At 41.4% G+C, this 21,919-nt stretch overlaps 1 pseudogene; it reads right to left on the reverse strand.

Annotated features, from left to right (window-relative positions):
- Positions 1-18,557: 18,557 nt before the first annotated feature.
- On the reverse strand, positions 18,558-18,651 carry LOC119627408 (U6 spliceosomal RNA; annotated as a pseudogene).
- Between the last annotated feature and the right edge of the window lie 3,268 nt (positions 18,652-21,919).

A 21,919-nucleotide genomic window follows, 5' to 3' on the forward strand; every position in this document is an offset into this window, starting at 1 on the left:
ATTTCTATCCAGAGTCTTGTGGAAGTTGTTTTGTACATTTTCCTCATACATGTTGATCTGCTAGAAGCATATACCACCATATCAGAAGTGGAACCTTTTTAGCTGAAAATTATATTTTTGGACGTTACATAGTTTCTAGTGGAGGTCAATGCAAGAACAACCTGCTAAAGTTGGCCTTGAATTGTCAGTGAAAAGACGAAGTGGAGAATAGTTTTAGTAGGAACAGACCAGAGACCAGAGCTGGTAAGACAAGCTGGGAGGCTTTTACAAATGTCATGTCATGAGAAGATTAGTGCTTGAGATTGATGAGAGGAGGTGGATTTTGAAGATATTTAAGAAGTAAAATTGACAGAGCTCGATGTGCTAGTGTTTGGCAAGTGCAGGAGAGGGATATATGAGAATGGGTCTCAATGTTTTGTTTGGATGAGTGACAACATAGATTGAAATGAAAGAAACAGGAACAGCACTTTTTTCAAGGGAAGGAAGTGGGTAGAAGGAATCCAGTTTTGGAAATTCTGAGTTTGAGAAACTTGTGGACAACCAAAATTAATATGTTTATTATAAGCAATTTGATGTATGGGTTTGGGTTTGGACCTTTAGCAAGGAAGTCAAGATTCAAGTGCGTTTGGCACATGTGTGGCAGTGAAACTCTGGAAGTCAATGGTACTTTTTTCTTGTGGGCAGAGGCAGCTGATGGAGCCTTGTGGGGAAAAAATTGAAGGGACCTTGTGGTGAGCTTCATCTGGTTGAGCAGCAGGCAGCCTGGATTGATTGTCCAGGGGCTTGAGAGTTGATAGGCCAAGTAGTGAACCTGCTTCAGCAATTCAAGCATGATGCCCTCTGAGATAAATAAAGAGGGTGCGAGGATGGCTAGAGAGTGAGATTTTCTGGACATTTAAAGCCAACAGAACTTGTTAAATACTTGCATATCTTCTTAATGCATGCTATTCTGGTCATGAATGAAAAGCAAACAAAGAATAAACAAGGTTTCCCACAAATGTCTCGCCTCTCACCTGCAGCCAGTCCCCATATTGCAGTATTTCTGATCTGGTGACAGGGAAGGAGTTCATGGTCCCATCACGCTGATGTAGATCAAGGCTGGATAGAGCAATGAGTAAACTTATGGTGCGACCTATGAATTTCAAACCAAAGGCTTAGGGAAACCCTGTAAACCTCCAGTGATCACATTCTGTCCTAGAAAGTCTTCAATTATTTACTCTTTTTATCACTTGCAAGTTCTTTTCTCTGCTATTCCACTGGCTCTATTTCTCTCCTCTGAGTCCTTTAGAGCCTCACTTTTATCACTTGCAACATTTAAAGTAATCCCTTAGACTTTGGACCTGTCAGTTATTTATAGGCAAATGGCAGAGCTGCCATGTCAAGACTGCAGATACTGACTGCTTTAAGACTCCTTTCTATTTTGCATTATTTATGTCAGAATGAGCCTAGCTTTTCCTGAAGTCCTCCCTCCTCACTCTCTTTTTACATTCTCTGGAGCTCCCAAACTGAGTTCTGGAGGCAAGAATAGTTCTTATCAGAAGGCAAAAAGAAAAACAACTTCTTTGTAAGGAATAGGGCTATTTTTATTCATAGGCAAGTCCAAATAATGCATTTAGGTATTGTCTATGATATCCCATGACACAGTGAGCTGAAAACTTTTTGTAAAATTCAAGACAGTTTGAGTGCATCCACACTTTGAAACAAGACACATAGACTGTATTACCTGTAAAGTTGGCTTCTGTTGAATAATGGGACTCAGATTTATCTTATGGTATGTACACATGTATGTATGGATGCATGTTTGTATTATTAAACATGTATAATACATACTAGGTGGCCAAGCCATCTTTTAAGTGATTTACAAACATTTACTTGTTTAATCCTTGTAATAACTCCATGCGGTTGGTCTGTTTATAGTCCCATTTTATATATGAGCATGCAGTGGCACAAAATTTTGAGGGACCAAGGGCATGACAAAGTAAATAGCTTCTTCAATGTTATGCAATCATAGGGGATGGGGCAGGATTTCAGTCCAGGTTTGGCTCTGAAGTCAGTGTTTTTAACAGTGTGCTTCACTGCTTCTCTTAATTCTGAACCACCTGATCCTCACTACAAAATGAAGAATTTCAGCAATTGAATTCCAAGATATTTTTCCCTATTTAAGGTTTATTATAGTGTCAGTGTCTTGAAAACCTTTGAAAACAGCATGAAAACTTGATGACTTGTTTACCTAGCAAATGAATGTTCTCATAGTTCAAATATTTTTAGATTGATAATCTTCTGCTCGTGCATCAGCGATTACTAAAACACACTGATCTGATATGAATGCCAATTATGTGTGAAATATAATGCAGAAACCTGGCCTTACCCTTTCAGGCTTCCATTAAAAATTCCATATGCACAGAAAAGTCTTTTCTTCCGGTTACACGATGGATGGTCAGTGGTGATTTCCTGAGTGTGTTTTCTCCCCAGTACCTAGGATTGTGTGGTAGATTAAAGATAGTCACACATTCTTTGACACTCTTCCCAGTGAGAGAAGGAGTCCATGTTCCTTCTGTTGAGTTTGGGTGGGTTCTGTACCTGCGTTGATCAACACAACTCGGAATAGTGACACTAAATTGGTCTCTGTGCCAAGGCCGTAAGAACCTGGAAGCTTCTACATCCTATATTGACACACTCATTAGAAGAAGCCAGATGTGATGCAGGCACCAGATCCAGGTGGTGGAAGATCATTCAGAGAAGAACCTCAGCCCCTAGCCCAAAGCCCTGGTTGAGGTTCCATCAGATCCATCATCAGCACTGACTTGCCAGCCACCTCACTGAGCTGTACCAGTTCATGCTGTGTGAGATGGATATGCCATTCCCAATGGGCCTTACACGTATGTCATCCTCAGCAAAACAAATGATTTTTATTTTAAGATGCTAGTTTTTTGGGGCTATTTTTTAATGTAGCAATAGACAAAACAGGCAGAGTGTAGGTAAGTTGCAAGGGCTACATTAATGTAAGTGTGTCAGTTATAAATACTATAGGCAGGCTACCATCCAGGTTTTGTGGGGCCTAAAGCTTGTACAATCAGGGGGAGGCATATTTAAAATTAATTCAAGAATTATGAAAACAAAATTAATTTTTTCAGTAAATATTTATTTAGAATGAGAAAATAAATCACAAAAAGATACTGAAAACCTAGAGAAAATGGACTAAGGCAGGTAGGACTGGGGTGCCAGAGTTTTCCTCAAAGCCCCTGCTCTACCTTCAGCTCTCTGATATTCCTGCTTGCCTGTGCCACAGAGGCGGTCACCCTATGCCAAACATACTGACTGCTCCTTCTTAACCAGTCTAGGTTCACAGTGGGTTTGTGGGGACAACTCTGTTATTTTGGGCCCTGTCAATTTTAGACTGATCCTTATTTCTTGGGTTTTGAGGCTTTCTTAACATTCCTGTCTCTCCTCTCCATGGCATTAACACTCTGTCTAGTATCTGTGGTTGCTTTTGAGCTGGAGCTTCCTCTTGTCCCTTAAAATGATTTGCCTCTTTTTCCTTAGGGTTTTTCTTTTTTTTTCTTTTACCCTTCCTACATTGAAATTGGCTTTTGCTTGTACCTTGGGAATGATATACTTTGATCCTCTCCTAAGAGCACTGGAGTCCAGGATATGGGTAGTGTTTTGTGAACGGCCTCTCGTAGCAGTCAAGTACATCCTGTTTGTGCATAACTGAAGAGGGTCCCTTCTGGTCTCCTGCCCTGCTCCCGGTCTTTCTGGTGAATGGCTGTGGGAGGTCATAGCAAGAAGGTTGGGAGTGAGTGCAAATTTCTCTTATGTCTGTACCTGCAGTTGCTCTGAACTGACACTTGACCTTAAATAATTTGTTAAATTCTGGTCGTCTTCTTCTTACTTACCTGAGCGGCAGCCACTTGTATCTCTGAGTTTTGTTACAAGTGAGAGAACAAGAATTTCATGTTGGAAAGGGGTGCCCTTGTTTAGAATTCAGGGTATGTACTTCCCTTTCAACCTCAGTTCTCCGATGGCCTCAAGGAAAGTGACTGATTGTGACCAAACCAGCTACATGGTGGGAGTTACGCTCTTTAAAATTTTCTTCATCCCAAGTGGAAGGAGAATTCTATTCTTTTAGGAGATTAACAATAACATAAAACTCTGAAATGAAAGAGAGAGGCAGGGTGAGGAAGGAAAGAAAGAAGGAAGGGAAAGAGGAAGAAAGGAAGGAAGGAAAGAAGGAAGGCAGGCTGTATATAGCACTTCATTATTCTTAATATGTAATGCCCACATCTTACATTACTAACCAAATTTTATTAAGCCCTTACTGAGCCAGGTACTCATTAAGCCAGGTCCTGCCTATTTTAAGCTTTCATATATGGAATCTCATTTAATTATCACGTCAATCTTATGACAGGCATACTAATATTACACTCATTTTACTAATATTTTACTCAGTTATAATACTCATTTTCTAAGTCTTGAGACTTAGAAAGCTTAATTTGCTCACGATTATACAGCTAGGCTTTTTGTCATAAGTACTAAGCTTGTTCCTTTTTATGTAAGCTGTCCAAACATGTTTGTGGTATCTATAGATATTATTGCTTTAATTTACAGATGAAGATGCTGAGGTTAAGAAACAAGTAACTGCTATGAGATCATAAAGAAAACGCATAAGTGGTAGAAACAATTAGAAAATAGATGCTTTGATTTTAAGTTGCAAGTGCTCTTCATTCCACAAAGATACTGGAAATGGCTTGAAGCAGGGTCCATGGAGTATCTTCTCTAAACTCTCCACAGCACCTTATAATGCTCCTAATGCGTAATGAAACTTAAATAAATCTTACTGAATTAAAAAGAAGGAAAAAACATGAGAGGAAGTCATCGAGACTGGAGAGAGGGAGAGAAATAGAAATAGAAGAAAGATTATAAAGATGAAAAGGACAAGAACAGTCCATATTTATAAAATATTTTAGAAGAAAAATAAAATTTCCTTCTACGTGCTGTCAGGACATGCTTTTTAATTTGTGGAAGTCACACACTGCAGATGTTGCCTTCCAGGTTGCTGGTCGGATCACCATGACAAAGGCACTGCCTCCTCTATAAATAGATGGTCAGATTGATTTCACATCCTGCCCTGGTTCTTCCGACTGCCTGATGGGCGTGACAGCACAAGCGATGAGTGATCCCATCCACTCTGACTGCACAGGCCTCGCCTGCACTGTCTTCTGGAAGATGACAATCAGGCTCATTAAATCCAGTACAAAGAAGCTTCAAAGACATTTGTCCTATCAGAGAAATTGAGCCTGAGTCTATTACCATTGCATCAAAAGGAACTGAGATTTAATCAGCCATCCAGCCCAAACCTATTGTTAGTAAGACAATTTGAATCTTTCCTTTGCCTGTTTGGATCAATGTTAACTGGAACTTCAATGGCCAGAGTTGATGTCCGTTCCAGTCCAGGTATAAAAAAGCTATTCAACTGAACATTGATAGGTTTCCATCATAAGCGTTGCTTTAATGTATTTGAGGTACCTGGAACTGTGGCCTGAAAAACTAACCCTGAGTCCTGCCACAGAAATTCTTGACCTTGGGCAAGTCTTTTAACTACCCTGAGCCCCAGTGTTTCCTTCCCACTGTGTTTAGGAGCATAGATTATGCACTGTGTCAAAGCCTCTGCGAACTTGAGAGTCTCTGAAAGTCAGTGCCCTCACATATAAATATAAACAACAGTAGCATGTCCCTCAGAAGTTGCTATGAGCATTCCATAAAAGGAGTGCCTTGTCCATGGCTTCCTGGTCACAGGATGATGACGAGAATGATGACAAACTAATCATTCAGTGTATGAATGCAAAAAGAACAGTTAAATTGTAATTTTAGAAATATTAAGGTGACAGCTATTATTATTGTTGTTATTAGAAATATTTAGAGTGCTTAGTCAAGGTGTCCATTAGTATGTATTCATTCATTTAATTAGCATGTATTATGGACATACTATGCAATTGAGCTACTTATAAAACCAGAAACAACTTTTGTCTGTTATAACAAAGATCAAGAATCACATACTGATTTCTGGTTTTGCATAGACCAGTTCCACAGTGATCTGAGAAGTTTCACCCCTACATAGAGGGTCAGATTCAATGCCATTTCTCATGCTGGTCTTCAAAGCTGACATGCCTGTGAACAAGAAAGACCAGGTCTGAGGGCCTAAAGGCAACTTTGAAATTGCGTTGTTAAGTATGTGGAATTCAAAGTTATTTTTCCATTTAAACCTAACCCTATTCTTGTGAGGGAAGTTTCCATTTATTTTAAGATTTCGTTAATGCTCTGCCATTGTTTTAATACCATGCTTGTTTTGCACTCTAGAATAGTATATAAACAGTCACAGCAAACCCAACACATCTATGTAAAAGCCAGTGATGGAACTGGAGTCCCATGTAGGGCAGGGAACTCTTGTCTCTAACTAGAAACTCAGCAAATACATGTATTGTCACCTCCCCAGGTAGTGAAACCTTAGCCCTAGAGTAGAGTGTGCTGGGCTGCCCACAGCCCAGTTCTGAATCCACATCATAAGAGGCTGTCTGTATTGTGCTAACCTCCTTCCTCCCTGATGGCAATGCGGAGCCAGGCAGAGGACCGAGGAATACAGAAATATGACTGGATTTGCATGTTATTATAGAAGACACTTAGGACTGATCTTGCATTTTTACTTTGCTATGGTGCTGAGAGGTTTTCTGTATCTATCTCAGAACATTACCCCGGCTATGCAGGTCATCTGAATCAAAGAACTGGTTTGGCAAAACCCGATAACCAGATCAACCTGAGGTTTTCATTTGCAGCTGGATTGACTTAGGGATGGGGTAGATAACTCCTGGGTGTAGAAAAAGTCCAAACTCTCACTCATGAAGAAATGTCCTTCTCTTAGATGTAACACCTTTCATTCCCCAAAGGATTTAAGTTTCCAGTGCTGAGACCCTTGGTTGGAGAACTGCTTTTAGGACTGGGTCTTCAGCATCAGTTCCTTTCTGTTCCTAATTTTTTGAGGGTGGTGTTGGAGGAACCTATGGGCGGGTAGATGAATAGCAGAGGACAGCCTGAAAACAAAGGGAGAGGAGGCTGGGAAAGACCAAGACAAATTAAGTAAGTTATATTTAGCAAGGGGGAAATCAATATTTGTATTTTGTATCAGAGGCTATATTACCCCTTTCTCCAATAGTCTTTAATCTTTTAATTTTCACAGCATTCTATTACAGAGTCATTGCTATAATCCCCATTTACAGATGACAAATGGAGACTCAGTGAAGTTCAGTGGCTGGCCAAGGTCACAGGATTACTAAAAAGCAGAGCTGCAGGAGTCCAGCTCTGCCAGACCCCAAAGCCCTTGATCTCCACTCCACCTAATGCCTCCAGGGGTGATACTGTTTGGGTGGGTGGGGACAGTAATCCCTAAAATGCCCTTTGTTTTCATATCTGCCATCCAGAGCAAATTCTTCCTCTGAACCAGCCCCAAATCGTCTGGTCAGCCTCCCTGTAGCTTCATGCTGTTCTCCCTCCCTGTCTCTTGGATTCCGGTATCACATGTCTATGTCACACACTGCAGATAGCCCAACCCCCACAGTTTAGGGGAGTATCTCATTGTATTTCAAGCAAAAACCTGATTTCATGTGCATCTTATGCTTTTTTCATGACTGGTGAATGTCTTGTCCACATTAAGTGCTCAATAAATCCTGCTCTGGATACTAGCAGACATGGATAATTAATGCTAAGGGAACCAAACAGCAGCTCTATGAATTTCTGTGACTAAGATACTGATCGTTGTCTGAAATCACATGAAAACAGAGTTCATCCAGGCACACACACCCCTGGGCCGTGTTTGCACAACTCTTCCATTTGCATTACCTTCTCTCCTGCAGATAAACAGTAGATTATCCCTTGCCAATGAATGGAGCTCATTCTGTTCTTGCTAATGGGAAAGTAAAAAAATCTCACTCCTTTAGACTGTGGCTTCCAGAAGAAGGAGGTGATGTGAAAGTCACAGTAATCCCAGAACCAGGCAGATGGGTGCACAGGACTGAGCTCACTGTATGTTGTGGCTGCTATGGCACACAGTGGATTTTCCACAACAACTCAGTCTAGATACTGGGAATTTTCTGTTTATGGCTGCATTTTCTCATATTTGTGGGATTGTACTATATTGAATTACAAGGGTGAAGTGATATGGAGGAAAATATCATTTATTATGAATAGAGGATATCTAATTCAGTCCTTTGTTCACATTCATTCTTTGATATCATTTTTTAAAAAGTTACATGAATATGCCCTAGCTCTTGTATTTTTTATTCTTCACCTGTTAATGAACATTTGGGTTATTTCCAGGTTTTGGTTATTTTGAGCAACACTGCTTTAAAAATTCATGTAGAACTGTTTGTGTGAACATATGTTTTTATTTCTCTTGAGTAAAACCCAGAAGTAGAATTATTGAGTCATATGATAAGTAGATATTTAACATTACAAAATCTGCCAAACATTTTTCCAAAGGTCGTATGCCATTTTACACTCTCACCAGCAATGTATGAGTTCCAGTTGCTCTATGTCCTCATCAACACTTACTATATTGCTAGTCATTTTAGCACAGGCCAATCTGGTTGACATGCAACTTCGCAATAATCAAAGAGCAACCATCACCACCATACATCTTCAGAAACACAAAACTGACCCAGAAAGAGAACAACTGGTGATATGGTTTGGCTGTATCCTCAGCCAAATCTCACCTTGAATTGTAATAATCCCCACGTTTCAAGAGTGGGAGTGGGTGGAGATAATTGAATCATGGAGCAGTATTCCCCATGCTGTTCCTGTGATACAGAGTGAGTTCTCACAAGATCTGATGATCTTATAAGGGGCTTCCCCCTTTGCTCAACACTCATTCTCTCTCCTGCTGCCCTGTGAATAGGTGCCTTCTGCCATGATTGTAAGTTTACTGAGGCCTCCCCAGCCATGCCAAACTGTGAGTCAATTAAACCTCTTTCCTTTGTAAATTACACAATCTTGGACAGTTCTTTATATAATAGCAGCATGAGAACAGACTAATACAGTAAATTAGTACTGCAGAGAGTGGAGTGCTGCTATAAATATACCCAAAAATGTAGAAGTGACTTTGGTTCTGGGTAATAGGCAGAGGTCTGAACAGTTTGGAGGGTTCAGAAGAAGATGAGAAAAATGTGGGAAAGTTTGGAGCTTTCTAGGGACTTAGAAGGCTCAGAAGATGGGAAGATATGGGAAAGTTTGGAACTTCCTAGAGACTCATTGAATAGCTTCGACCAAAATGCTGATAGTGATATGGACAATGAAGTCCAGGCTGAGGTGGTCTCAGATGAAGATAAGGAACTTGTTGGGAACTGGAGTAAATGTCATTCTTGCTATGCTTTAGCAGAGACTGGTAGCATTTTGTCTCTGCCTTAGAGATCTGTGGAAATTTGAACTTGAGAGATATGACTTGCAGTATCTGGGAGAAGAAATTTCTAAGTGGCAAGGCGTTCAAGATGAAGCAGAGCATAAAAGTTTGGGAAATTGGCAACTTGACGATGTGATAGAAAAGAAAAACCCATTTTCTGGGGAGAAATTCAAGCAGGCTGAAGAAATTTGCATAAGTAACAAGGAGGAATGTTAATCACCAAGACAATGGGGAAAATGCCTCCAGGGCAAGCTAAAGACCTTCGTGACAGCCCCTCCTATCACAGGCCTGGAGGCCTAGGAGGCAAAATGGTTCACTGGGCCAGGTCCTGGGCCCTGCTGCTGTGTGCAGTCTTGGGACTTAGTGCTCTGCATCCCAGCCACTCCAGCCATGGCTAAAAGAAGCCAAAGTACAGCTCAGGCCGGTGCTTCAGAGGGTGCAAGCCTCAAACCTTGGCAGCTTCCACATGGTGTTGGGCCTTAAGGTGCACAGAAGTCAAAAATTAAGGTTCACAAATCTTCACCTAGATTTCAGATGATGTATGGAAACTCCTGGATGTCCAGGCAGAAGTTTGCTGCAGGGGCCGAGCCCTCATGAAGAACTTCTGTGAGGGCAGTGCAGGAGGGAAATGTGGGGTGGGAGTCCCCACATAGAGTCCCCACTAGGGCACTATCTAGTGGAGCTGTGAGAAGAGGGCCACTGTCCTCCAGACTCCAGAATGATAGATACACCAACAGCTTGCACACTGCACCTGCAAAAGCTGCAGATACTCAATGCCAGCCCATGGAAGCAGCTAGGAAGCGGGTTGTACCCTGCAAAGCCTCAGGGGCAGAATTGCCCAAGGCTCTTGGAGCCCACCTCTTGAATCAGTGTGACCTGGATGTGAAACAAGGAGTCAAAGGAGATCATTTTAGAATTTTAAGCATAATGACTACCCTATTGGATTTTGGACTTGCATGGGGCCTGTAGCCCCTTTGTCATCGTTAATTTCTCCCATTTGGAACAGGTGTATTTACCCAATACCTGTATCCCCATTGTATCTGGGAAGTAACAAACTTGCTTTTGATCTTACTGGCTTATAGGCAGAAGGGACTTGCCTTGTGTCAGATGAGACTTCTGACTTGGACTTTTGGGCTAGTGCAGGAATGAGTTTACACTTCGGGGGACTGTTGGGAAGGCATGATTGTGTTTTGAAATGTGAGAGCATGCAATTTGGGAGGGTCCATGGGGTAAAATGATATGGTTTGGCTCTGTGTCCCCAGCCAAATCTCACCTTGAATTGTAATAATCTCCATGTGTCAAGAGTGGAACCCGGTGGAGATAATTGAATCATGGGGGCAGCATTCCCCATGCTGTTCTTGTGATAAAGAGTGAGTTCTCATGAGACCTGATGTTTGGCATGCATTCTGTCTCCTGCTGCCCTGTGAAGAGGTGCCTTCCACCATGATTGTAAGTTCCGTGAGGCCTCCCCAGCCATGCTGAACTGTGAGCCAATTAAACCTCTTTCCTTTAAAAATTATCCAGTCTCAAGCGTATCTTTATTAATAGCATGAGAAAGGACTAATACAACTGGCAAAACGGAGTTCACATTATAGACAACTAAACATTTAGCACTTTTCTACCTAATTTTGCTTCTAGCAAGAGCACGAGCTCTAGATTTCAGTCCTGGCCCTGCCACTTACCAGCTTCATGTCCGTGAGCAAGTTAGTTAGCCACTCTGAGCCTTGTTTTCTTACCCTTAAAAAGAGGCAGTTATACCCACACTAGCAGATTGAGAGGATTACAGTTTATAAAAAATAAATAGAAAGACGTGTATTGGGGATTTAAAGAATAAGAGGAGTAGTAATTATTTTTATTATTTCCATGGCCAGTAGGATTTTTAAAAATGTGTTACTTTTTGCAGGTAGTTCAAAGACTATTTGGAAGGACAGAGAGGGAGATAGGCCATGCGGGTGAGGTCAAAATCAGTACCTCCTTCTGAGACTCTTCAGAAGGAAGGACTACTTCAATCAGTCAGGGCTCAAGGCAGCAAGGCTGGTGTTGAGGGAGGAAGGGAAGAGCGAGGAAGCTTCTCAGAGAAAGTAATGCCTAAGCAAAGCTATGGGACAGTGAGCATCGCTGAGCTGTTAGATGGTTTAGAGGCAGAGTTTTAGATCCTTTTAAAGTAGGTCTTCTTTCTAGGGAATAAAATGTAAAATATCAGATTCAGATTCTTGTGGATTTGGTTTTCTTTATTAATGGTGCCTAATGGCCTGTAATTAAGGCACAACTTGTTAGCTAAACCAACAATTACCATTTGTTTGAAGTGCAAAAAGAGAATAATGAATGGCCTTATTCAGCAGTTTTTCCCTTCTTTAATGGTTTGAGCAAGGAGTTGGTTTTCAGTCTCTCTCTTTTTCTCACTCTCTCCTTACCCCCTCACTTTAGCTACTCTTCCTTTTTTCTTCCTCACTCCCTACATCCTTCACTCCACCCAGACACACACACACACACACACACACACACACACACACACACAGTGGAATTCCTCAGCTTATATATAAATTGGCTCTCTTTTTAAGCATTTGGGGAAATTTTTCCATCATTTAAACTTATTTCACAGCTTTCGTTACCACTCAACCTTTTCCCCAACACCTGATGTCAGTTTAAAATGAGTTCCCAATTGGAATTAGGTGAGGCTGGGTGGGAAGGACGGAAAAGCCAAGTGGGCCTGGTGTGTCTTGGTTAGATGGCAGAACACCTGAGAGGCAGGGCTGCTCTGATGCTCAGCTCAGCTCTAGTATGAGATGGATTTTCTGTTGGAGAGAACCATTGCTGCTGTAACATAGGCAGAAATGAGAGAGAGAGATTGAGAGAGAGAGAGAGAGAGAGAGAGAAAGAGAGAGAGAGAGAAACTGACTGAGACTTGGGGTAGTGTCTTTGGCGACAAACACATCTGACTCACATCCTGGATCTGGCCCTTATTTACTCACAGTGGTGAGTTTTCAACCACTCTTTCATTTTTCTTACCTTTAAAATGAGGTTATAGATACATATACACACATACACATACATATGTGTGTGTATGTATGCATGTATATGGAAGACTTTACCAGAATTGAATAATATAAAATTCCACAGTATGATGCCTGCCACATAGTGTCTCATATATTTTAATAGCTATTACTTATTTTTATGAACTAACTTGCCCCCACCCCAAAATTCATATCATGAAGTCCTCAGCCCCAATATGACTGTATTTGGAGACAGGGGCTTTAAGGAGATAATTAATTAAGGTGGTCTAAGGGTGGGGGCCCTATTCTGATAGGATTGATGTCTTTATAAGAAGAAGCAGAGACACCAGAGGCCTCTCTTTCTCTCTCTGTGTATGCACAGGACAAAGACCATGTGAGGACACAGTGGAAAGGCAGCCATCTGCAAGCCAGAAAGAGGCCCTCACCAGAAACCAAATCTGTTGGCAACTTAATCATAGATTTTTAGTCTCTGGCACTGTGAGAGAATAAATGCCTTTTGTTTAGGGCTCCCGGTCTATGGTGTTTTCTTATTCAGCATGAGCTGACTGAAATGCTTATTAAGTGTCACCTCTTGTTTTACCTCAAGCACCTCATAGTGACTCCTATGGGACAAAGAACAGAGAGTCTCATCATGAAATGAGTGGGGAAGGGTCTGGGTTTTAGAGGATGAGGCGCTCACTACTCAGAACATTCACCCATGAAGTCCCTCTCACCCTTGCTGGTCCCAGAGACCCTTAGCTCTAGCTTTGTCTAACTCCTTTCAGTTTTGAGGTAATGCATAAAAATAGATGCACACAGAATAGGTAAACCCCTGTGTTCATCATTCTTGCATTGCTATAAAGAAATACCTGAGACTGGGTAATTTATAAAGAAACGAGGTTTAATTGGCTCACAGTTCCACAGGCTGTACATGAAGCATTGTGCTGGCATTTGCTTGGCTTCTGGGGAGACCTTGGGAAACTTACAATCATGGTAGAAGGCAAAGAAGGCACACATGGTAGAAGGCAAAGAAGGCAAACTTAACAATTATGGTAGAAGGCATGGTAGAAGGCACACATCACAAGGCTGGAGCAGGAGCAAGAAAGAGAGAGTGGGAGGTGTATTAGGATTCTCTAGAGGGACAGAACTAATAGGATAGATGTATATACAAAGGAGAGTTTATTAAGCAGTATTGACACACACGATCACAAGGTGAAGTCCTGCAATAGGCCGTCTACAAGCTGAGGAGCAGGGAAGCCAGTCCAAGTCCCAAAACCTCAAAAGTAGGAGAGCTAACAGTGCAGCCTTCAGTCTGTGGTCAAAGGTCCAAGAGTCCCAAAGCTGAAGAACTTGAAGTCTGATGTTCAAGGGCAGGAAGCATCCATCACAGAAGAAAGATGAAGGTAAAAAAACTCAGTCAGTCTAGCCCTTCCACGTTTCTCTGCCTGCTTTTATCTTAGCTGAGCTGGCAACTGACTAGATGGTGCCCACCAGATTGAGGGCGCGTCTGCCTCTCCCAGTCCACTGACTCACATGTTAATCTCCTTTGGCAACAGCCTCACAGACACACCTAGGAACAATACTTTGCATCCTTCAATCCAATCAAGTTGACACTCAATGTTAACCATCACAGGAGGTTCTGCACACTTTTAAACAGCCAGATATCATGAGAACTCCCTCACTATCATGAGGACAGTGTCAAGGGAGATGGTGCTAGACCATTTATGAAAAATCACCTCCCACCAAGCCCCACCTCCAACGTTGGGGATTGCAATTTGACATGATATTTGGGCAGGAACACGGATGCAAACCATATCACCTCTCCTCTCCAACTTACAGGAAAACCATTTTTTTTTTCCTGATTAGGTGTGCTCCAGATTACCTGAAGAATTTCAAAGTGTGTCCATGGTTTCCCAAGGCAGAGGCATATGTTTTTACATAGAGGGCTTCAGTGAGTCTATAATAACAGAAAGATTGAGGAAACAGGATTTTTTTTTTAAGGTTAAATGCATTAATACTGCGTGAACCAATGGTGGCAATGTGTAAGGAAGACAGAACTGTGCAAGGTCAGTAATCAAACATGATCAAATCATGCTGCTGCAGACAACTGTTCCCCAGAGTTACAAAACCAAGCTAAAAATATGACTTCCTAATACTCTGCACCTCTGGTGCACTCATTACACAGTCTATAGCTGCAGGTAAAATTCTACCATGACAAACTTAAATGTGGTGAAAAGGACACCCCCGTGCCATTTCATGTTGTGCAACTGCAGGTTAAGATTTAGCATAGACCAGAACAAAAAAGAGCCATTTGCAGGTTCTTCATACACGTAGCCCCTTCTTTGCCCCTCTCTCACACAGATCATAAGTGGAAATGAAAATAGCCTGGTATATAAAAGATTAACTTCTCTGGGTCCAACTTTTAAAATCTGCCAATGTATAAGCAAGCCTATTGCTCCTTAGCACTTAGCTTTCTCTTCTGTTAAGTCAAACTAATAATTCATATATCTCATGCATTAGGATTAAGTGAAAATATTACCTATGAAGTCTGTAGAAAACTTCATCACACATGCAGTCTGCTCAGAAATGGTCTGGTTTCTTCCTCATTTCATGACATTACTGTATTTGTTCAACATTCAGAAAGAAAGCGGAATGCAATTGCACAGGTCCTGAAGTCAGAAGATCGGCTGACAAAATGACCATAGGAAAGACTTCAAGCCTCTCTGGGTTCAGATTTTTTCATCTGTACAACGCAAATGATGTTCCCTATGCTTTTTTGGCCTGTATTTCATTTAAGTTTAAATGGGATCGCTGGAAAATGTTCGTACTGTAAAGCAGTATATCAATGGTTGGTAAGGAAAGGACTTTGAGGTGGGAGCACTCTACATCTCAGAATCATCTCTACATTAATAGCATAAAATTCAAATCTTCTCATCTGAAAGATGAGAAGTTCTAGGAGAGAATTGGGTATAGTAGCAGGCATGTATTTTTACTGGAAATAGTTGCTTCTCAGGTAATACTGAAATTTCCTTCTCAGTGAGAACTATCTCAGTGCACAAAGATATATTACTATAAGAATGAGTGAGGTATAAATAATAGTGCTCTCACTAGTTTCAAGTCCTCTGCATATATTATTTGGTAAATTATAAAGTAGAAGTTATTGTCCCTATATTTAAGATAAAAATATTTTTAAAGCTATGCACCTATTTCAAGAGAAGATGAATTGATATCCTGGAACTTGAATTCAGAACCAGGCTTGTCTCCCTGGACCCAACCTAACTCTGTATCCCTTAGAGCACCTTATAGTCCATTAACTGATCTCGAAGGCCAAAGGCTCAGGGTAGAGGCTCGAGTTTTACTCTGCAGACAGTATAGATCTATTTCTTTGATCATTACATTATGAGTAAGACAGTAATAATGAAATATGAAAGGAAACCTAAGGAGATCAAGGCATATCCTGAAACTCGTGAGCTCAATGACTAAAAACTCCCTTAGAAACACATCAGTAGTATTCTCTAGGATGTATATGGAGGGAGACACATCATATAAATTACATAAATCATGAATATAACTTAAAATTAATTATTTACCAATTTAAATGCAACACTTAGTGAGCAATAGAAAAATTAAAATCAAAGATAAACTGTAAGAATCATCTCATGGAGAAACTCACAAATTAATACTCTGGAAAGTCATCACAGTTGGCCATCAAGAATTACTACCCTCCCTGGACATACATCTTACTGTTCTTATCAAGGGTGGGGTAAGTTTCCTCTTTTCTTGAGTCTTGACTGGCTGATGACTTGTTGTAACTAATATTAAAATGGTAGAAATGACCCCGTGGTCTTCCAGGCTTAACCTTTTAGAGTCATGGAAGATTGTTCTTTTGCCTTCTTGACACCCAACTGTCTTGCAAAGAAAATCCAAGCCATTCTGCAGAAGAGAGGTTACATGAAGAAAACTGTGAGGATAAGAAACCATATGGGGAGAGGGTTCACATGGACAATAGAGATGCCCTAGTTGACTGTTAGCCCCAAAGCCCCAGACAGCTGAGAGAAACCAGCCACCAAATGAATGCAAAACCACTTGAATGACCATAGCAGATGCCACTGTGTGCTATGTTCTAAATGTTTGTGTTTCCCTCAAAATCCATATATTAAAACCTAACCCCTAACATGATCGTATAAAGATGTGAGGTCTTTGGAAGGTGATTAGGCCAAATGAGATTCGTGTTGTTATAAAATAAGTCTCTGAGTTGTCTTGCCCTTTCACCATGTGGGGACACAGCATGGAGGTGCCATCTGTGAAGCAGAGGGGGAACCCTCACTAGACACCAAATCTGCTGGTACTATGATCTTGGACTTCCCAGCCTCTAGTGTTCTAAGAAATACATTTCTGTTGTTATAAGTTACCCAGTCTAAAATGTTTTGTTTTAGCAGCCTGAAAAGATCAAGACACTGTATGGAACAGAAGAGTCACATAATCAATCTACACCGTGATCAGAAAAAGTAAATTATTGCTGTTTTAAACTATGGAGTTTTGGGGTAGTTTGTTATGTAGAAAAAGTGACTAAAGTTAAATCAGCAATCAAGGTGTCACTGTTGTGCTGTGAGGTGGGATAAGCTAGCATGCGTGTGTACGTGTCTGGCTGATGGGAGGCAGATGTCTGCACACTTTCCCTGATGCCGTTCTATAGAGTCTCCTGGTACTGTTGATGAATACGTAACTGATCTGTTCAGCAAATGGCTACAATTTGTTTATGATGTGTCTTGAGAATGTTCTGATTTAGCCTTGTCTCTGATGTTTGCAAAAGCTGTAAATGAAAGCTAAGTGTAGTTCACTCCATAGGGCTTCTGATTAAAGTTATACAGCAATCACCTCCCTCAAAGTCCATCACATGTTTGGATCCCATTGAATTCTATGCTTATCCCCTAGATCAAAACTACTACATAGACATTTGGAGGAAATGCTTCACTCATTCCTTAACAAAACTGATGTGAGGCAATCAAGCCACTGAAGGGAACACAGAGCAAGTCATGCAAGAGGATTCAATTCTGCATGAAATATAGGGCTGAGGAATAAATGGAATTTCAAACCCAGACTCAATGCTCTACCCTTAGTGTCACCTTCTATATGGAGAGGAGAGGACCAAGAAAACATGTAGAATTAGCTTCCCTACTTCAGACTTCTCAAATAAACCAGTTGCGTGTATTATTAATAATTTTCTTTTTTATTTTTTAAATTTCTTCTAAAAAAATGGAATACATGTGCAGAACATGCATGTTTGTTACATAGGTGTATGTGTGCCATGGTGGTTTGCTGGACCTATTGACCCAGCCTCTAAGTTCCTTCTCCTCACCTCCACCCCCCAACAGGCCCTGGTATGTGTTGTTCCCCTCTCTGTGTCCATGTATTCTCATTGTTCAACTCTCACTTATGAGTGAGAACATGCAGTGTTTGGTTTTCTGTTCCTGTATTAGTTTGCTGAGGATGATGGCTTCCAGCTTCATCTGTGTCCCTGCAAAGGACATGATCTCACTCCTTTCTATGGTTGCATAGTATTCTACGGTGTATATGTACCACATTTTCTTTATTCAGTCTATCATTGATGGGCATTTGGGTTGAGTCCATGTCTTTGTAAATAGTGCTGCAATAAACATACGTGTGCATGTGTCTTCAGAGTAGAATGATTTATATTTCTTTGGGTACATACACAGTAATGGAATTGCTAGGTCAAATGGTATTTCTGATTCTAGATCCTTGAGGAATCATAACACTGTCTTCCAGAAGGATTGAACTAATTTACATTCCCACCAAAGTGTAAAAGTATTCCTATTTCTCCACAGCCTCACCAGCATCTATTGTTTCCTGACTTTTTAATAATTGCCATTCTGACTGGCATGAGATGGTATCACATTGTAGTTTTGATTTGCATTTCTCTGATGATCAATGATGTTGAGCTTTTTTTCATGTTTGTTAGGCACATAAATGTCTTCTTTTGAGTAGTGTTTGTTCATATCCTTTGACCACTTTTTGATGGGGTTGTTGTTTTTTCCTGTAAAATTGTTTGTCTTGTAATTTCTGGATATTAGACCTTTGTCAGATGGGTAGATTGCAAAAAGCATATGGAATGCTTCATGCATTTGTGTGTCACCCTTGCACAGGGGCCATGTATCGTTCCAATTTTAGTGTATGTGCTGCCAAAGTGAGCATTTATTAATAATTTTCTATTGCTGTGTAACAAATTTCCATAAACTTAGTGCCTTGAAACAATGTAAGTCTGTTATCTCCTAGTTTCCATGTGTCTGAAGTACAGAAAAGCTTAGCTGGGACTGTGCTCAGGATCTCCGAAAGCTGAAATCAGGGGATGATCTGAGCTGCATTTCTTCTAGAACTTAGAGTCTTTTTGTCCAAGTTCATATAGTTGGAAGAATTCAGTTTCTTGTGGCAGTAGGACTGATGTTCTTGTTTTCTTGGTGGCTGTCAGACAGGGCTGCTGTCAACAAGTACAGGCCACCTAGAGTTCCCTGACACCTGACTCTCTCACAGGCCTTCTCATAACATAGTAACTTATGTACTCAAGGCCAGGAAGAGAATCTCTCATTTCAGCTTGCTGTGATGGAGTCTTATGTGACATATCATGATCATGGGAGTGGCTATCCTCAATTTGTCATATTTTATTGGCTAGAAGTAATCACAGTTTCCACCTGCACTCAGGAACAGGAAATTATGAAAGGGCATGGCTTATCGGACGTCATCTCAGAATTCTACCTACCCCAATGTGTTAGGAGAAGTTGCTCCCACATTATTTTCAGATAAATATTGCAATCACAACCTCAGCAGTGTGCAGAATAGCTCTCGCCGCCGCCGCCGCCACCGCCTCCGCCGCCGCCGCCTCCTCCTCCTCCTCCTCCTCCTCCTCCTCCTCCTCCTCCTCCTCCTCCTCCTCCTCCTTCTTCTTCTTCTTCTTCTTCTTCTTCTTCTTCTTCTTCTTCTTCTTCTTCTTCTTCTTCTTCTTCTTCTTCTTCTTCAGACTTGATCTCACTCTATTGCTCAGTCTGAGTGCAGTGGAATGATCGTAGTTCACTGCAGTTTCAACCTCAGGGGCTCAGGTGATCCTTCCACCTTAGCCTTCTGAGTAGTTGGGACTACAGGCACACGCCACCATGCCCTGATATATATATATTTATTTATAATGTAAAGATAGAGTCTTTTTATGTTACCCAGGCTGGTCTTGAGCTCCTGGAATCAAGTGATCCTCCTACCTTATCCTCCCAAAGTGCTGGAATTACAGGCATGAGCCACCGCGCCCGGCCTCAGATCCTTCTTGACCCCTTTATGAGAAGGCATACTCAAAGCCATTGTTGAACTAAAGGATGAAGACTAGGTTCAGTGGTAGAAAGGTGTGAGGAAGCACAAAGGTTCTGCTGTAAAAATGCAAATTCAAAGGACCAGGGGTATTGGAATGAAAATTGCTAGATGAAAATCTGAAGGCTTTGAGTGCAGCTGAAATAAATATGTTTTCCTCCTTAATTGTTTTAAATATTGAGGCATCCAATGAAAAGTTTTCAATAATTATTTTTTCTGGGTCTTCTTCAATTAGGATAAGTAGCTATATGAAGATGGATCTAAATAGTGAAAGAGTAACTATGCATGACGATGACTCCTGTCAACAAGAATTTTCCAGTGAAGATTGTTATTCACTTGTGCGGAGGCACATTTTAACTGGGTGCCCATATCATGTTAGGCAATTTCATGTAAAGAACCATATTTAATCCTCACTGTGAGATGATGCTATTTTCACTTTCAGTTACAGAAAACAAGGCCCAGAGAAATAAACAATGTCCTCCATCTGGATTGTGCCTTCTGTAGGAAGAGGAAGTAGGCTCCGCTTGTGTCTGGGTATCCACTGCTTTCAGATCACAGACAGTCAGGCACTGCTCGTCACACAGCTGGTCAGTGGTGTGATCAGGACTGAAACCCCAGCGCCTCGGACTTCAAAGCCTATGCTGCTCCCCTTCACCACAGCATCCTTTTTACCAAAGTCAGGAATTCCCCCGTTTTATCTTAAATCTCTATCAGCTGGCCCTGGGTTGTCGTTGTTCATGTTACTCATCATCTGTGTTATCAGTAGGAATGCTTCCGGTATTACAGAAAGAGGACCATGCATCAGAAAATGATTACAAAGTGGCAAAACCTGGCCTGACTGGGGATGTAGTTGGAGGGCAGGAAAGGAGGGTGGGACAGGTCAAGGATGTGACCAGAAAGGCACTCACCATGGGAGCAAAATATAAAAAAGCATCAAAACACTCAGTGTTCCTGATAAATAATATTTTAGTGCAATATTTTAAAAATCAGAATTTTTGTAAAAATATCCATGGTGAAGAAAGTATCAGTATTGTAAGTAAAGACGGGATCTCACCCTGCACTTTCCAGGCTCACTCACTCGCTTCATCCTCGTTACCTTGCAGCCCTGAGAGGAGGTGGAAGCCATAAAGAATGAGACCAGAGGAGAAAACCTCTCCTACTCCCATTTCTCCAGGTTTCTAGGAACAGGAATGAGGGAGAAGCAAGGGAATTCTCAGCTGCAGAGATCAGATTTCAGAGAAGTGACCATGATCTGTAGGAAAAGCAGAGAAGCTTATCCATGGGAAGATCAGGGATCAGGAGACCTGTGTTCTGGTCTGGGCAGCAGCACTAATTCACTGTGTGATTTGGAGCTAGCTCTTTTCTTTGGGCCTCAATGTTCTCATTTTTAAAATGGGAGTTTTGAACTGAGTGCTTTCTGGGGTCCCTTCCAACTCAGACATTCTAGAAGGCTACGGACTAGCAGATTCCAGGGAGAATACTTTGTCCTTTACTCTATGTGGAAGTGCAGAATTCCAGAGAAAACTTCAGTGGGTCAAATATGGACATCTTCTGTCTATTAGCCTTCCTTGCCTCTTTTCTCTTTCGTATGGTGGTCAGTGGGCCACAAGAAGAGGTTAGCGATCAGTTTCCACTGGTCCCTAGAAGTCAGGTCCCATGGAAGGTTGACTGAAGTACTTAGCTTCTTGTAACTGTAGAACATCCGAGCTGACAGTATAACATTGGCCAGCTATGTCATAAGCCGGTTTCTACTAAAGATAATAACTACTGCAATTAACTGGGCATGGTGGCACATACCTGTAGTCTTAGCTACTTGAGAGGCTGAGGTGAGAGGATTACCCAATCCTGGGAGGTCAAGGCTGCAGACAGCCATGATCTTGCCACTCCACTACAGCCAGGGTGGTAGAGTGAGACCCTGTCTCAACAAAATCAATCAAACAGACACACAAATATAATAGCTGCTTTGTATGGATCTGTAATTATGTACTAATAGCTGAGAGGCTGTATATCATAGTGGTCTACCCCTGTACACAGCTGCTGGTATAGTGTTCTGTTTTTGTCTCTTACCAGATGCATTGGTCAGGGGGCCACCAAGATGCAGGGCACACAGATT

This window comes from Chlorocebus sabaeus, chromosome 14, assembly GCF_047675955.1.
Source record: "Chlorocebus sabaeus isolate Y175 chromosome 14, mChlSab1.0.hap1, whole genome shotgun sequence".
NCBI lineage: Eukaryota > Metazoa > Chordata > Mammalia > Primates > Cercopithecidae > Chlorocebus > Chlorocebus sabaeus.